The sequence below is a fragment of the Helianthus annuus genome, chromosome 14, assembly GCF_002127325.2.
Source record: "Helianthus annuus cultivar XRQ/B chromosome 14, HanXRQr2.0-SUNRISE, whole genome shotgun sequence".
Classification (NCBI taxonomy): Eukaryota; Viridiplantae; Streptophyta; class Magnoliopsida; order Asterales; family Asteraceae; genus Helianthus; species Helianthus annuus.
In genome coordinates this window covers 145430305-145448826 of record NC_035446.2, presented here as the reverse complement: position 1 = coordinate 145448826, position 18522 = coordinate 145430305, and positions in this window count along the sequence as shown.

Genomic DNA, 18522 nt, shown 5'->3' with positions numbered 1-18522 from the left:
GGTAGTGGTGTGACAACCCGAAACTTCAAGACCATTTTTTGTGTACTATTTACTTTCACGATCCGTCTAGCGTTGTAATTATGTGTACTTATATGAATTGGTATTACATGTTGAATTGTGTTTAAGTGTTAAAAGTATGTGTTGTGTGTTATAACTTGATCTCGACCCAAACCTTCACCACTCGATGTTCGACTCTCGACCCAAAACGAAGCCCGAGGCTGGGCCCGGTGCTTTTTCTAGTCGCATACACCCTCCAATTGGGTGTGTACTCCTCATATTTTGCAAACACACAAAACATATAAAACCTTAATCCTCTCCCCTCTCACTCGAAACCGACGACAACCCCTCCTCCTTCGAAGCTCTCCTCGGATTATGGCATCATTTCTTGTTCTAGCATCCTCGCACACTCTCTACTTCTCGGTTAGTATGTTGATCCTAGTTCCGAATTGGTTGTTCTTATTGATCTTGGGTGTGTTATGTTTGATCTATTGTTAGGGTGTGCATAAGGAATTAAATCATGATTGTAGGGTTTCGTTTATGTGCTATTATAAATCTGATAAACCGATTTGATTAATGATCATTGATGATATTGATTTCTAGATGATAAGTGATAAATCATGTTGTTTGACCATTTGATGATTCTGATCATGTGTATTCATAATATTGTATTCAGTGATGGGGTTATGTTGAGATAGTTATGCATGAATCTGGGTTGTGTTATGATGAGTATGTTGATTAGGGTCAATGATTGTTTATGATTGGTGTTTATGTGAATTAAGGAAACGGTTACAATTGAGGGATTTGTATGAACAAGTTGAATAACTGCTAAATTATGTTGTTTGATCTGATTAAACCACACCAAAAATTGCTAACTGTTGTTACGAGATTAATGGGGAAGAAAAGAGGAAACCAGTTACATTGTTTGGGGTCTCGACAGAGGTTGCAACTCGCAATCTCCGGTTCCGACTCGAAACCAGACCTCATTCATAACCAGGACTTGAGACCAGTGTGGTTTCGACTCAGGACATGACTCGAAATCTCCGAGTTTCGAATAATGAAGCTTTCACTCGAGACGGTCGGTTGCGACTCGAGACCTGACCCGGAACCTGGAGGTTTCGACTAATAGAGTTATTACTCGAGAACTGTGGTTTCGACTCGAGATCTCCACGGTTGCGAGTCAAGACCTTGAGGTCTCGACTGAGTTTCAATTTGCATGATTAACGGGTCGCACACTTTAGGGTGGGCCGCACACTCATTACATGGGCTTGGGTGAATGGGCTACACACTCTGAATGGATTGTATATTACTGGATCGCACAATAGGGTGTGCGACTGAGACGTTATGTGCTTACATGAACTGTGCATGAAATGCGAGACAATGTATGCTTGATTTAATTGCTGGAATACGTGCATGTATGTGTGATTTGATTATACGTGTGAAACTGATTATTATTGGGAACCACGTTAGGGTTTGGTTGACCAACTTGGAATACGTGACTTAATTTACCGAATTAGTTACATGAGAGGTATCGGGGTATTAGTTGATAGCGCTATTAGGCTTGGCAATCTCACACCATACCTAAGAGGACGGGCGTGAACTAATGACCTTAACCACATGACCAATGTTTGATAGGGCATTGGGGAAGGGCAAACAAACTAACGCCATCTTGCGGTACTCGAGTTATTATCAACATGTTTTCAAACTAAACGCTTGGCAACTAACGTTTTTACAAAACTGTGAACTCTCCAGCTTTGTGCTGATACACTTGTCTGCATACTTACAGGTCGTTAGATACATGTCTTGGGATTTGCAGTCTGTGATGTTGGAGATGTCATGAGTCGTGATGCCTAATATTATGGTTTTTTTGAATTGCTTGAACAATTAAATTATGCTTCCATTGAACTTGATCGTGTTCTAAATTAAACATTTTGAATTGCATTGTTTACTTTAATGGGAATTTTACTTATTACTTAACTATTAGTTCAATGTGATTGGTGACTGGATCCTGGTACGTCACACACCTTGTGGGGGTTTCCGCATGTGGTATTTTGGGGGTGTGACAAGTGGTGGTCAATAGAGGACGGCAGACAGAAGGGTGTTGCGGCCATGGAAGGAGGATAAGAGAGAGGATAGTATGGTGTGGAGATTGGTTTTTTCTAAACCATAAAAAAGGTTAATTTGAAAAGGCGTGCAAAAACTTAAGAACCTATATCAAGAACTCATCATTGAAAAGCATCATCCACACTACCGTCGCTTGTGTAGCCATTAAACTTTCCAGGAATTTATTGCTAGTTTGCGTGTTTATCTGTCTATTTAGGTTGTGGCGGTGAAATTGATAGCCTAGTCTATAATAATTTACAATGAATTTGTTACTAGTTTAAATGTCTATTAGGTTATGTAGATAGCATGTGAAATTTGAGGTTTTGAAAACCCAAGATATTGGATATATTTGACGGAGGAGGTAGATTGAAGATATATTGAATAAGATTACGAAAATACCCCTGCCTCTAATAGTCAAACAAACCGTTGACTTGACACAGGGATACATTGATGGGATATGGAAATGTCGGGGACTCAACCATCAATTGTTTTTCAAAATAGGGACTCAATGTGTTAATCAGGGTTAACCACATGGATGCAATTTGAGGTTTACTCTTTTAGTAATATATGATTTGAGGATTTAGTTATGGTAATAAATATACTTCTTCGAAGTGACATTTATCCATTTGATTATTCTGAAAAAACCATACCAAATGTTGTAAATGTCAAGTTTTGGGTAAAAAGTGTAAGAACAAACATTTGGGAACAAAGCACCATAAATAAGACTTGAGGAGTTAGGTGCTAACTGCTAAGAAATCAAAACTTACATAAAATCTAGATGAGTCTTATAAACACCATGTATCAAGCCAAAAGTGAAAAACCCATAAATCCTAGTGTGTGTGTGTGTTTGTGAGGATGTCTTGATTCGTGAAAAAGGATGGAACAAAAGAGAGAAATTTAAGATCAACCATAAATGAATAATCAAACTTATACTCTAATCCATTTCGAGTTATTGGGTATTTGTATATATCTACACACACACACACACACACACACACACACTAGCGAGATTACCCGCGTTCGGCCGTGGGCTTTCAGTCTGTATTGGTTTCATATAGTATGGCACTGATGTCACACCCCAACCGATGGCGGAAACATCAAGGCGTGGCACTGAGCGAAACAGATTGTTCACAAGTATCCATAACAACTATTAATGTCATTATATTTAGCGTTAATGTCCATAGCTTGTTCATCATAGCACAACATCCTATCAACCTGTCACATACGTTAAAATAAAGTCAATACATAAAATGTAAAGGTGAGTACACAAATTTGAGTAGCATATAGTATAGCGAAAGCATTTACGCATAACCAGCATGTAACACGTAGAAATATGAATCAAGTAAGCTATCGATAATGACGTATGCAACCGACATGACTGCGAGTGTAGAATGCGCAACACATTATCACCACTCTGACCATGTGAAGTAATGCCCTTAACAACCCATGTCCACGACAGGTGCTGAGTCCAAACTATAGTACTATCGTTGCTAAGGTGTCAGACAACAATCACTGTGTAAACCTAACATACAAGCATTCATCGAGTCATGTATAACATGCGAGAGCGGTTAGCGTTAAAAGTGCTTGCGTTGTGTGTTGAGGTGATTTGATAAAGAATGTATGTAACACCCAAAAGTGCGTTAAGCGAAAAAGGGTTCGAGTATACTCACAATATGTGTTTAATAAATAAACACAGCCTTGAATTGGATTGAAGGGAGCGTGTTGGAGTTTAGCCTGAGCATAGAATAGTAGCATAAGCGTTGAACAGTGCGTAACAGCGTGTCGGATGAGATAAGTGTCGAACGGTGAGTCGAACGGGTGAATACCCATTCGATCGGATGGTCATCCGGACGGATGGTCATCCGAGCGGATGACCTCTCGAACGGATGGCCATTCGAATGAGATGCGATTGTCTATAAATTGTTTGAAACTTTGAAGTTTTCGTTGTAGCATTTTGGAAAATGTGAAGTATCTCTAGATGCCAAGTCATCCGGTCGGATGGTCATCCGGATGGATGGCCATTCGATCGGATGGCTATTCGATCGAAAATCTTGTAGTTTGAAGTTTGGTAAAATTGTTTATGTGTTGAAAGTTATAAAAGGGCAGGCCACCTGGTCGGATGATCATTCGATCGGATGGTCAGCTGATCGGATGATCATTCAACTGAGTGATCTGTTTCTTTGGAAACTTCAAAAGTATTCTAAGTTCAGGGTTTTGAGTTTAACGGAGGCATCGTGACGACGTGTCAAACAACGGGAAACCACCTCAAGTCCAGCTCAGTCGATCGGATAGGAATCACCCCATTCGATCAAACTAACTGTCCTTGTTGGAATTTCATGTTCAACCTGTAAATCAGTCATCTCTCCGATAGAATTCCGTTCTCAGACTGGTTCTCAACTAGAGAATGAGTGGAGAGCCTGAATGAGTCTGGATCCCATCGGTTTTGAGTGAAAAGTGAAGAAAGTTGAAGAAAAGTTTGAGATCAGTTGAAAATGTTTAGATTTTGTTGAGATTCATGTTAAAATGTGTAGAAATCCTTTAGATCTGAACCATTCTTGATGAGATGACGTCGCACAACCGATTGCATAAGCAACTTAGGTGATGTCATGTTCAAGGGATCCAAATCAGGTGATTTCATGGAGAAAACTAGTGATTTTGATGGAGAAGATGATGGAGAAGTGTGTAGTGATGATGATTGTACAAGATTTAGGGTGAAATACTTACGGAATAGCCTTGAATTGAGAGAAAAGTGCTTGAAAGGGACTTGGGACAATCTGGTCGAATGGAGCTGTCACATCAGTGAACAATGATGTGACAGGAGGGTATTATAGGGTGAGAGAGGGGTAAGGCGGTGGAGAGTGTGAAGGTGTCGGATGGTCAGCCGGTCGAATGCCCATCCGATCGGATGGCCATCCGGACGGTAGTCCATTCGATCGGTTGGTTATCCGGACAACCTAATTGTGCGAGTTAGTTTTCCAACTTCGTTTCGTGCGTTGAGCGTTGCGTTGAGTTTAAGCGAGTTGTGAGTAAGCGTTGCGATGAGATAACCACATAACATTTAAACAAGTAATTACACAAATAACGCACATAACATATAAATGCATAAAAGTAAATCTGCGTTTCGAGTTGCGATGAGATTGCGATGTGATAGTGTAACAACTCTCACCAAAACTATTATTTATTATTTTATTTTGTCCAATAGGAAACCCTAATTGAGACCCCCAAGTAATCCTGCATAACCACTAAAATTTTCAGAACAATCGGAATCAGGATCAGGGCCCCTAAAACTCAGGGGGTAGTACCTAGTTAATATTATCAACACAGTTTTACGTGGAAATTGAATTTGATCAAACCATCAACTCACCTGGGCTAGTTGGACACGGGGCTACCCTATGGTAGGGTGGTGCCCCTCGCGCCACGCGAGGGGGCTGTTTTCCATATATAAATAGAGGGGTGTGGGACTCAGATTTCTGCGTTGGTTCGACGTTAAAATTCAATTCGTGCTGCGAGATATCGTCTGTTTACTATAAAAACACACACAATCACGAAACGCTGCTGCGACAACAGGGTAATAACTCGATCGCTTTTACGATTCAATGTCCGATCGATTGAAACTATCCAATGAATGTTTAAGTGCTGCCCACATTAGGGTTATACTTTGTCATTCGTCGTGAATTCGATGGATGTTAAGTATCGCACTTTGCCATTCGTTGTGAAGGTTTGTATCTCGTGAGTTATCGTAAATGCTGTATTAGTTACTGACCTAGTTTTCGTGTGCATTGTTATTTAAATTAGGTTAACAAGGCTTATCAGTAGGCTAAACTCTGCCCGTTTAAACTTGCAATGTGAGTCATTCTCTTTTTATCAACAATGTTTTACAATACTCCAAATTATTTTCAAGGTTATAATTACAGGGATTAAGTCATGGTTATCTTGAATCACTGGCAAGTGGGGTATTGTGCACATTACTAATTTCTCACGGTTAGGCTAATAAATCCTAACAGTGATAATAATCACTACTTGGGTGAAAGGACCCAATAGTGGTATGACCATTGTCACAAGGCTGTGACACGGCGCCAGATAAAAAAATAAGATAAAGGCCATTGTAATCGCTCTTATGCTGTCATTGATAGCTATGTGTCGTTTTATAAAAAAAAATTGAATGACCCACCAGTATTTCCCCGCTGATAAAAGATTTTTAAAACATGTTTCAGGTGACCAACTGTGAATCAAGGACAAAGTGCTACGGAGCACTAATCAAGCTTGAAGTAGTGGCTCAGTTAAATAAATAAACATGTTTTGTAAATCAGGAAATTTCCTCGGGAAATTCCTCTATTGTAAATTACGGGGTTCGTCCCAAGTTAAGAAATAAAATAATCGGGCATATTCAAGTTTAAAGATCCTGCTAAAATCTTCCGCTGCCAAATCAAATAATAAATACCACGGGTTTTTTTGCCCCGCGGCTCCTGAACTGGGTAAAACCGGGATGAGGGCCGTGACAGAAAAAGGTGGTATCAGAGTCACTGATTCAAAGCCAACTAAGTATTCTTAAATACTTAAATTTCTGATTGCCATTTTGTGATTCTGTGAATTTTTTGTTACAAGAATTTAACTTAGAATTTTGTGTGTCTCTTCATATATGCTAACAGCATGAATGAACTATCAGAAGCCCTTCAAAACTTTACTATCCATACAACAGATATGGATACTACCACGGGCTATCAGGCTGATGTTGAGGAGCCAATGGTATTCCGGGCTCAACCCGAGGATAAACCAAAGGTGAAAAAGAGAAGGAGGTTTGTAGGCTGGAGGCGTGTGCCTAGGAAGAAACCAACGATACCGAAGGCAAAAGTTAAAAAGGTTGAGGATCCCAAGGATAAGGGAAAAGGGATAGAGATTGGAGAGAGTTCTAGGCAAGCTCAAGAAATGCCACCCTGGGAAGAGCTAGATCAGAAACTGGCACTTAGTGACCTCATCGGACCCGCCGATGAAGAATTTTTCTATTACCCAGTTGAATCTCAACTCCCAGTAAATTTGGAGCCGACTATCCCAGATCCCGTTGTTAACCCCCAACCTCTACTAGTAGAACTGGAAGTATGGTGGACCACTGACTGGGAATTTCAGAACCTTTTGAATAACCCTAACACCTTTTTCCCTCCGTTCGACCCGGAGCCTGCGCCAAATCCACTAATGAGTAATGAGAACTTGGCTGAACTCCGCCACTATGGCGAGGAGCTGATAGATGCAGGGAATAGAATCCGGGGAGTGGGAGAACAGATCTCCTGGAAGTACGACGAGAGGGAACGTCGTTTCTGAAATACCAGCTGACGGGGATAGTAGGTGGTGGTGTGGTGTGTTTGTTTAATAATAATAAAATAATAAATAATATAATCTTATTAAATTACTTAAAAAAATAAAACTTTGTAAGATAATCAGGGTGTATGGATGCATACTACTAAGAATATATAAAATCGGATAGTCGCAAGGTCGACAATTTTGGCTGTACATGTTAGTGTGATTATGTGTTTCTGTCTTTCTTTTATTTGACTATTTGTTAATTTACAGTATGGGTAAGCAAAGAATTTCGGACATCTATCGTCAACTAGATAATTCACCAAAAGATAAGGGAACCTCATCTCAAGCGAATTCCTCAAAATATTCAGCAGATACTAAGGAAGAAATATTTGTTCGTAAGGCACAATTTGAGGAACCACTTACCGCTAAGAAAAGACGTCAGATTATTAGAAAAAGTCAAGAAAAAGAAATGATCATTAATAAGGAAACTCAGGAAATAAGTAATAAACCCCCATGGGAAGACGAATTAGATGAAAAATGGGCAGATCTCTATATGTTAGCTACTACAGTAGTAAATGCCAATCTTTAATTAAGTAAACTACCAAACCCGGACCAACCAATAAAGTTAGATCTCAACACCTTTATCCAGTACTAGTACCCATATCATCTATAAAACCAGAAACTCTAGTAAAAAGAAATAAAATAAAAGTATGCCGAGTAGAATGTCCCTAGTTAGATTAAAATGCACAAACCTAGTATATTTTAAATTTCAGTTGTAAGTTGTAATAGACAAGTATATAAATAAAAGTTGACTATTTTAGCTATACGTGTTTAGTGTGATTTCGTGCGATTACTTTAATTGCATTTGGTCGTATTTATTCATACCAATAACTTATTTAAATATATTGTTAGTTATCAGATGGAAACCAGTGTGAATGAACCGGTTAATGAAGTTAATCAATCGGAAAACCATAATGAGGACCACTTCTAAAATTGACAAGATATAGAAAACATTGTCGCTCAGGGAATAGCTAACGCTATTCCAGCAATCATCGATGCAGTTAAAAGTCCTGTCGAGCCTTCACAAGCTCACCCCAGTAAACGCACGCGCGACGATAATTTCAGTAATAGTGTTAACGGAGGAGGCGATAACGACAACTTAATTCAGGCTCCAATACTCAAAAGAATGAAAGCTGCAACACCTGGTTGCACTTACAAGGAATTTCTTGCCTGTAAACCCGCTGAATTTGCAGGCACTGAAGGGGCGACCGCCGCACTGCATTGGCTAGAGAAAACTGAAGCAGTAATTAAAATAAGTAAATGTGTGGAGGAAGATAAAGTCATGTACGATTCTCACCTTTTTAAGGAAGAAGCATTAGAGTGGTGGAATACGGTCCTGCAAGCCAAGGGAAGTGACTTAGCCAATGCTATGAATTGGGAAGAATTTAGGCAATTGGTGGAAAGAAAATTCTGTCCCGAATATGAAAAAGAACAAATGGCAAACAAGTTCCTGAGCCACCGAATGGTGGATGTTAACTATCGAGGTTATACTTCGAAATTTTTCAAATATGCCAGGATTGTGCCAACTCTAGCTTCGCCAGAGCCAGTACTTATTTCTCGCTACATTTGGGGTTTGATTAGCGAGATCTGTAATATCGTCAAAGCTGCCAGACCTCGCACAATTGATGATGCGGTGGAATTAGCCAATACCTTGACAGATGAACTGGTACGCACGCGAGAAGAAAACAGAAAGAAGGACCTGGCTAAGAAAATTACCCAAGGATTCCGAGGGGGTAATGCTAGTAACAATTACAGGAAAAGAGGAACTGGGCAATCCTCCACTATTCCATTTTGCAGGATTTGCAAAAGAAAGCATTCTGGAAAATGCAGAGGGTATTGCAATTTCTGCAAAATTCCAGGGCATCAAGAAGAAGATTGCAGAAGGAAGAAATCGACGATCTGCTTCAACTGTGGAGAAGCTGGACATTTTACCAGACTGCCCTAAACTGGTCAAACCAGCTGATAATAAGGCTAAACCTGCAGAAGGAACGACTAAGAAGAATGCAAGAGCCTTCCAGTTAACTACACAAGAAGCGGATCTGATTCCGGATGTGATAGCGGATACGTTTCTAGTTCACAACGTTTATGCGAAAGTATTTTTTGACTCTGGTGCAAACCAAAGTTTTATAAATACTTCGTTTTGCCAAGCTCTTAAGTTACCTTTAACCAAACTTAGACAGATGTATACAGTAGAAACAGCCGACGGTAACTCTGTTAGCATAGATCGAGTTTTGTAGGAAGGTAAAATAGAACTTTCAGGTCATAAATTTTCTGCAAACCTGTTACCCATGAATTTAGCTGGATTCGATGTTGTATTAGGAATGGATTGGTTAGTAGCCAACCAAGCTCAAATCCTTTGTGAAAAGAATTCCATAGGAATTCGTGCGCCATCAGGAGAAATAATTGTGGTTGTAGGAGATAAGCCACGAAAGCCAATGAAATTCATTTCAGTCATGAAAGTGGCCAGTTACTCTAGAAAACAGGGAATAACATATATGGTTTCGGTAGTGATTAATACCAAAAGTAAAGAACTTAAGGATATTCCGATAGTATCAGAATACCCGGATGTATTCCCAGAAGAACTACCTGGATTGCCACCCGATAGGGAAGTAGAATTTAGAATTCATCTAATTCCTGGAACTACACCGATAGCCAAGGCACCTTATCGGTTAGCACCCACCGAAATGTTAGAATTGAAAAAGCAGTTAGATGAATTACTAAGTAAAGGGTTTATACAATCTAGTTCATCCCCTTGGGGAGCACCAGTGTTGTTTGTGAAAAAGAAAGATGGTTCGATGCGGATGTGTATCGATTATAGGGAATTGAACAAAGTTACAATTAAGAATCGATACCCATTACCTAGGATTGATGATCTTTTTGATCAGCTTCATGGAGCTAGATATTTCTCTAAGATAGATCTACGCTCCGGGTACCATCAATTGAAGGTACAAGTGGAAGACATACCTAAAACAACTTTCAGGACTAGGTATGGTCATTACGAGTTTACAGTTATGCCCTTTGGATTAACAAATGCTCTTGCAACATTTATGGATATGATGAATAGGATCTGTAAACCGTATTTGGATAAATTTGTAATTGTCTTCATCGACGACATACTTATTTATTCCAAAAGTCAGGGCGAGCACTGTAAACATCTACATGCACTCTTAACTTTGTTAAGAAAGAAGAATCTTTACGCCAAATTCTCAAAGTGTGAATTTTGGCTCCAGGAGGTGCAATTTTTAGGGCACATGGTGAATCACGAAGGTATTCACGTAGATCCCTCCAAAATAGAAGCAATCACCAAATGGAAGGTCCCGCAATCAGCTACGGAAATTAGAAGTTTTCTAGGGTTAGCCGGATACTATAGATGGTTCATTAAGGATTTTTCTAAGATAGTCGTGCCATTAACTATGCTAACCTGTAAAGCAGTTAAGTTTGAGTGGGGACCTAAGCAAGAAGAAGCTTTTAGGATTTTAAAGCAAAACTTAACCAACGCTCCAATTCTAGCCCTTCCAGAAGGAATAGAAGATTTTGAAGTCTACTGTGATGCTTCTAAATTAGGATTAGGATGTGTGCTAATGCAACGCAAAAAGGTAATTGCGTATGCCTCAAGGCAATTGAAAAAACACGAAGAAAACTATACGACTCATGACTTAGAATTAGGATCAATAATTTTTGCCCTTAAGATTTGGAGACATTATCTGTATGGAAGTAGATTTACTATCTATACGGATTACAAAAGTTTAAGGTACATATTTGGACAAAAAGAATTGAACATGAGGCAAAGAAGATGGATGGAAATTCTGAGTGACTACGACTGTGATATTCAATATCACGAAGGAAAAACAAACGTAGTCGCAGATGCTCTAAGTCGTAAGTATCATGAAAAGCAAAAGAGAGTTCGTGCTCTTAGATTAAATCTTCAAGTGGATTTAATGGAACAATTGAAGAATGTTCAAGAAATAGCAATCAAGGACGACGCTGAAGAAATGAAAGGACGAATAAAGGAATTGAAACAAGGAACTGATGGAATTTGGAGATTCCACAAGAAAAGGATTTGGGTACCTAAACAAGGAAATTTAAGAGATAAGATTTTAGAGGAAGCCCATAAATCTAGGTATACCATACATATTAGAAATAATAAGATGTACCAAGATTTAAGAAATAATTTCTGGTGGATAGGTATGAAAAAGGAAATAGCTAGATATGTATCTAAGTGTCTTACTTGTTCACAAGTTAAGGCAGAACACCAGAAACCTTCAGGGTTACTCCAACAATTAGAAATGCCTGTTTGGAAATGGGAACTAATAACCATGGATTTTGTTACTAAGTTGCCCAAAACCCGAAAGGGTAATGACGCGATTTGGGTAATTGTGGATCGATTAACCAAATCAGCTCATTTTCTACCCATCAAGGAAACCTTTAGCATGGAAAGGTTAGCCAAGTTGTACGTAGACGAAGTAGTATCCTTACATGGAGTTCCACTTTCCATTGTATCGGATAGGGATAGTCATTTCACTTCACTTTTCTAGACGAGTTTTCAAGAAGCAATGGGAACCCGATTAAATTTAAGTACCGCCTACCATCCTCAAACTGACGGACAAAGTGAAAGGACGATCCAAACACTGGAAGACATGCTTAGGGCATGTGTGATCGATTTTGGTGGAAACTGGGATAACCACCTACCCTTAATTGAATTCTCCTATAACAATAGTTATCATTCCAGCATTGAAGCTGCCGCATTCGAAGCATTGTATGGACGTAAGTGTAGAACTCTAGTTTGCTGGGCAGAAATAGGAGAAAGTCAATTATCAGGTCCTGAAATAGTACAAGAAACCACCGACAAGATCACTCAAATCAAGGGAAGATTAAAGACAGCTCGGGATCATCAGAAAAGTTATGCAGACAATCGACGCAAGCCACTAGAATTCCAAATCGGTGACAAGGTTCTCTTGAAAGTTTCTCCTTGGAAAGGAGTAGTGCGGTTCGGAAGAAAAGGGAAACTAAGTCCAAGGTACGTAGGACCATTCCCAGTAATCCAACGAATAGGACCCGTCGCCTATCGCTTACAACTACCAGAAGAACTAGCTGGAGTACATGATGTGTTTCATGTATACAACCTCAAGAAATGTCTGTCGGACGAATCCCTGGTAGTACCTCCTCAAGATGTAGAGGTAAATGAAAAGTCAAGTTTCTCAAACACAAACGACTAATGCTGGTCAAAGTCAAGTGGGATTCAAAGAGAGGACCCGAATACACTTGGGAGCTGGAATCAGAAATGAAGCAAAAATATCCTCATCTATTCCAGTAAATCTCGAGGACAAGATTTTTATTAAGGTGGGGAGGATGTAACAACTCTCACCAAAACTATTATTTATTATTTTATTTTGTCCAATAGGAAACCCTAATTGAGACCCCCAAGTAATCCTGCATAACCCCTAAAATTTTCAGAACAATCGGAATCAGGATCAGGGCCCCTAAAACTCGGGGGGGGGGGGGGGGGGTAGTACCTAGTTAATATTATCAACACAGTTTTACGTGGATATCGAATTTGATCAAACCATCAACTCACCTGGGCTAGTTGGACACGGGGCTACCCTATGGTAGGGTGGTGCCCCTCGCACCACGCGACAGCCCCTCGCGCCACGCGAGGGGGCTGTTTTCTAGATATAAATAGAGGGGTGTGGGACTTAGATTTTTGCGTTGGTTCGACGTTAAAATTCAATTCGTGCTGCGAGATATCGTCTGTTTACTATAAAAACGCACACAATCACGAAACGCTGCCGCGACAACATGGTAATAACTAGGGATGGGATTGGTACAGTACCCGTACCTATACCCATACCAGTACCGAAAATACCGGTACCGAATTTGAACAAAACTAGGTACCAAATACCGTACCAAATATATAGGTACGGTACGGGTATGAGTACGGGTACTGGTACGGGTATTTTCGGTACAGTACCCGCTTGATACCATTTTGTTTTTATTTACTTTTTGAGCATTTGTACAAGTACTAAATAGGTAAAATTGACATGAGTACTAATATAGTACGAGTACCAAATAGGAAAAATTGGTACGAGTACCAATACGATACGGGTACCATATTGGTAAAATCAATACGAGTACACTATAAATACCATAATATGAAATAAAACATAATACAAAAAAACTTTTAAAGGTATACATAGAATTCGGTACCAGTACCCGTTTTTACCCGTATCCGTACCCATACCAATACCGAAAGTACCGAATACCAAAATCAATAAAACTGTGTACCGATACATGTACCAAATACCTAAAATCGGTACGGGTACAGGTACGGGTTTGGGTACGGTACGGGTACGGTACGGGTACGAGTACGGGTATTTGGGAAAAAAAGCCCATCCCTAGTAATAACTCGATCGCTTTTACGATTCATTGTCCGATCGATTGAAACTATCCAATGAATGTTTAAGTGCTGCCCACATTAGGGTTATTCTTTGTCATTCGTCGTGAATTCGATGGATGTTAAGTATCGCACTTTGTCATTCGTTGTGAGGGTTTGTATCTCGTGAGTTATCGTAAATGATGTATTAGTTACTGACCTAGTTTTCGTGTGCATTGTTATTTAAATTAGGTTAACAAGGCTTATCAGTAGGCTAAACTCTGCCTGTTTAAACTTGCAATGTGAGTCATTCTCTTTTTATCAACAATGTTTTACAATACTCCAAATTATTTTCAAGGTTATAATTACAGGGATTAAGTCGTGGTTATCTTGAATCACTGGCAAGTGGGGTATTGTGCACATTACTAATTTCTCAGGGTTAGGCTAATAAATCCTAACAGTGATAATCATCACTACTTGGGTGAAAGGACCCAATAGTGGTATGATCATCGTCACAAGGCTGTGACACGGCGCCAGATAAAAAAATAAGATAAAGGCCATTGTAATCGCTCTTATGCTATAACTGATAGCTATGTGTCGTTTTATAAAAAAAAAAATTGAATGACCCACCAGTATTTCCCCGCTGATAAAAGATTTTTAAAACATGTTTCAGGTGACCTACTGTGAATCAAGGACAAAGTGTTACGGAGCACTAATCAAGCTTGAAGTAGTGACTCAGTTAAATAAATAAACATGTTTTGTAAATCAGGAAATTTCCTCGGGAAATTCCTCTATTGTAAATTACTGGGTTCGTCCCAAGTTAAGAAATAAAATAGTCGGGCATATTCAAGTTTAAAGATCCTGCTAAAATCTTCCGCTGCCAAATCAAATAATAAACATCACGGGTTTTTCTGCCCCGTGGCTCCTGGACCGGGTAAAACTGGGACGGGGGCCGTGACAGATAGCGTTTAGTATAAACATGCGATGTGATATGCGATAAAATGCGTTAAATAGTAAGCGTTGTAAATAGCGTTTAGTTGTGATAGCTGTGTTTTGAATAAGCGTTGTGAATGCGTTGTAAAACATAGTTTAAAAATGTCGTTTAACCCTTTGCGATAATCGAAATCTCGAGAGTACAAGTCAATTAAGCAATAAATGACAAATCTAGGTAATGACCCGAAAAGTCGGGTTGTTACAACTGACACTCAATATAACAAACGAAAAAATTATGCCTAAGTGGATATTGATACGTGTTTTACATCGATCCTAAAACCATAAAAACGAATACCGATACCGATGTTGTTTTGACCGATATCGGTTCGGTACCGATGCTCTCAATAGCTTACGCTATTAAAAAATACTGTATTGCGAATATCATACTACCACATCAAGAAAACCATAAAAACAAATACGTTAATGGTACCATGTTGTTTTGATGATAGTTGTTCGGTTTCTCATGGTAAAAAAAAAATCAACTATATTTGACAATTTCAAATAAAAGTTTTATCGAATCGTAGATAAAATAAGCACGTCCTAACAGCATATTGTGGGACAAGGGTAAAGAACGTCACTTCACAAATTAAATTAAAACTAAAGCGCAATTCACAACTCAGTTTCGAGTAAAATTTATATCTGGATGCAGATAAAAATAGGCAGACAGTGGCGAAGGATAATGGGTGCTCGGGGGTGCACCCGCCCACCCCAATGTTTCGGTTAGAAGTGTATATGGTCCGTATTTTTCGTCCGAAAATTTTAAAATTATATAGGATTGCCCCCGATTATTTTTCCTAAATAATGGGTGGTTTGGTAAATATATTTTAACTCTTATTTTATTTGTTTAACCCTTGATTACCGACCACACAATAAAATTAATATCTCACAAATAGCTTCATGATTTACATAGAAAAAGAAATTGCTGATAAGTTTGATTCGGAAGACATATTTGATGAATTCAAAAATCTTAAAGGTCGCCGGGCTGAGTTGTAATTCTTCGTCTAGGTTCCATTTACCTCGTATCATTATATATATATATATATATATATATATATATATATATATATATATATATATATATATATATATATATGTCTTTTGTTTGTTATACAATATTTAGTTTTTCTATGTGCAAGAACATGTCCTTTGAATGAATGAATTTTTTTAGTTTTATTTGAAACTATTATTATTTGACATGACCTGAATCGAATAGCCGATCCGACCCAAAACATAACGATAGGAAAAAAAATTTTGGGTCCCATCACTTTACGCCCCCTCGAAACTTTTGGTCAAGCTCCGCTACTGTAGGCAGACCGTAACGACGTCAAAATTGTATCAGATCTTAAAGTTATAAGCGAATAATAAAATAAATTCCAGCGGTCGAATGACAACTATATTAAAGTTCAGGGATAAAAAGATATGGTGTTTTTAATTAATGAAAAGGAACAAAGATATCCAATGTAACATGTTTGGATGCAAAGAGTGTGTTTAATAGTAAAGTTTGCAATTTATTTTTATGAAAATGTTGTTTCATGTCAAAGAGCAAAATGTCAAAATGATTTAGCAAACACAATGGACTAAGATTCGCTTTAAAAGATCAAATACATCTTTTGGATGTGCTTTAAATATTGAAAGTGTAACTGGAAGTAAAAAAAAAAGGAATATGGACGTTTTACTTTGGATGATTCAACTAAGGATCAAGGGGTCCAAGTCTCTTATTAAGCGTTGCTATGAGGTCAAACAAATCTCACCTAATGATCAAAGTAGTGAAATTGATAAAATGTTAGTGCTCAATACATAGACTAATAAACAAATTGACTTTTATAAGTCACCAAGGAGTGAAAATGGATTTACAAGTAGAAATTTTCAGGGAGAAGATGAGTTCATACTACTTCTTAAAGATTTAGATTTTGTGTTGGATGTCTAAATAAAGGGATAATGTATGGTGTGGTCAAAAGATATCGAAATGGGGTTATTCATATGTGTTGTATGAAATATATGAGCATTATTCATATGTGTTGTATGAGTGTGGGAAACCTTCTATTTAATGTGAACGAGTATCATAGAACCTTCTATTTAATGTGAACGAGTATCATAGAGGTACAAAAGTATGAACGCCCATTTGAGACATCGAGTCTCACCTAAAGGGAGTTGTAAGGTAACTCATAAAAGAGATCAACGAATCTCATTGAATAGAAATGAATTTAGATCAACTTATTTATGCTATGAACTTCACTTTGATTGTTTGAAAGGTTTATATCCTTTATAAACGTACATCTTCGACGGTTTGGAAGAACATATAAAGTGATTTGAAGTTAAATTAGTAAGAATTACATTAAAAGACATTTGTGTAAAAAAAAGTGTATTTTATAGCTGAAATTTTTATAACAAAATGATTTTTTTAATCAAAATTTTCTGATATGTGCGCACTTACTTAGCTTTAGGGATGAGCTCGGTACCGACCGGTACCAGAACCGAAAGTATCGGTACCGAAAATCCTCAAAAATAAGTAACGGTACCGAATATACCTGGTATGGTACGGTTCGGTACCGGTATTTGAGGGTAAAAACCGGTAAATACCGGTACCGGAAATGTCAAAAGTCGGTACCGAATCGGTACCGAAAATGTACCCGGTTCGGTAAATTCGGTACCGGTACCGGTTCGGTACCGAGTACCATTTGCTCATCCCTACTTAGCTTTCGCCAATTTGAGTAAATTATTTGTTTCTTTGGTATAATTAATTCGAAATGGATGATCAAAGGGTAGGATTCTTATGATTGAAGTCGAATGTTTTCTCTTGGAATAACCCTCGATGTGTTATGGGTTATTCTTTCTATTAAATTGTATAGCAACTAACGGTTACAAAATCATGATCCAATAATTTAGTAGTATGATTTAGTAGTATGGTGTTTAAGTAGTATGGGTTTATATATATGGTGTATTTAGGTGTAAAAATTGTTCCAAGAAAAACCAACGGCCAAACCCCTCTAATGAACATGTTTTATGATGTACACTCTTTTTGTTAAATGTTTCTATATATCAAAAGGTGTGGTCGGATGAATAGTGCCTCATATTTTAACTTTCTTTCACTCAGCTTTTAAAATTGATTTATACATCTCTTGCACTTTACTTATTATTTTTTTTTTACTAATTTACATTCTTATACCCCTAAAATTTAATAAACTTATCATATAGTTCCTAAATTTTAACAAAGTTTTCTTTTGACTTAACTTTTTGGGTTTTTCCTTCTGTATAAAGTGTCGGTACTGTATCGAAGTCGCAACTCACGGGTAATTTTACTAGTTTAGCTATTTATAAGTTGAAACTTATGAGACCGTTTTTACAAGTATACAACTCTATTGACCAAGATGGGATAATAAAGAAGATGGTTGTAAACAAAATATATCTAAAGGGTCCGAATATAATTTTTAGTTAGAAAAAATTAGACCGTTGATCCTTGTGGTTTTTGACAAGTTTTAATGTCGGGTACTAATAGTATTTTGTTGCAAGATCAGGTATTAACATTTTAATTTGTCACAATGTTGACTATTAAGGCCAGACCTTGTTAATTTTTTGTTAAGTCTTACTAAAATGACTAAAATGCCCTTTAATAACTAGAGGGTCTAAAATGGCATACCTATAAAATTCAATACAAGAGAAAATTCAATTTACAAAACCTGTTTTAGAAACATAAAACTACAGGG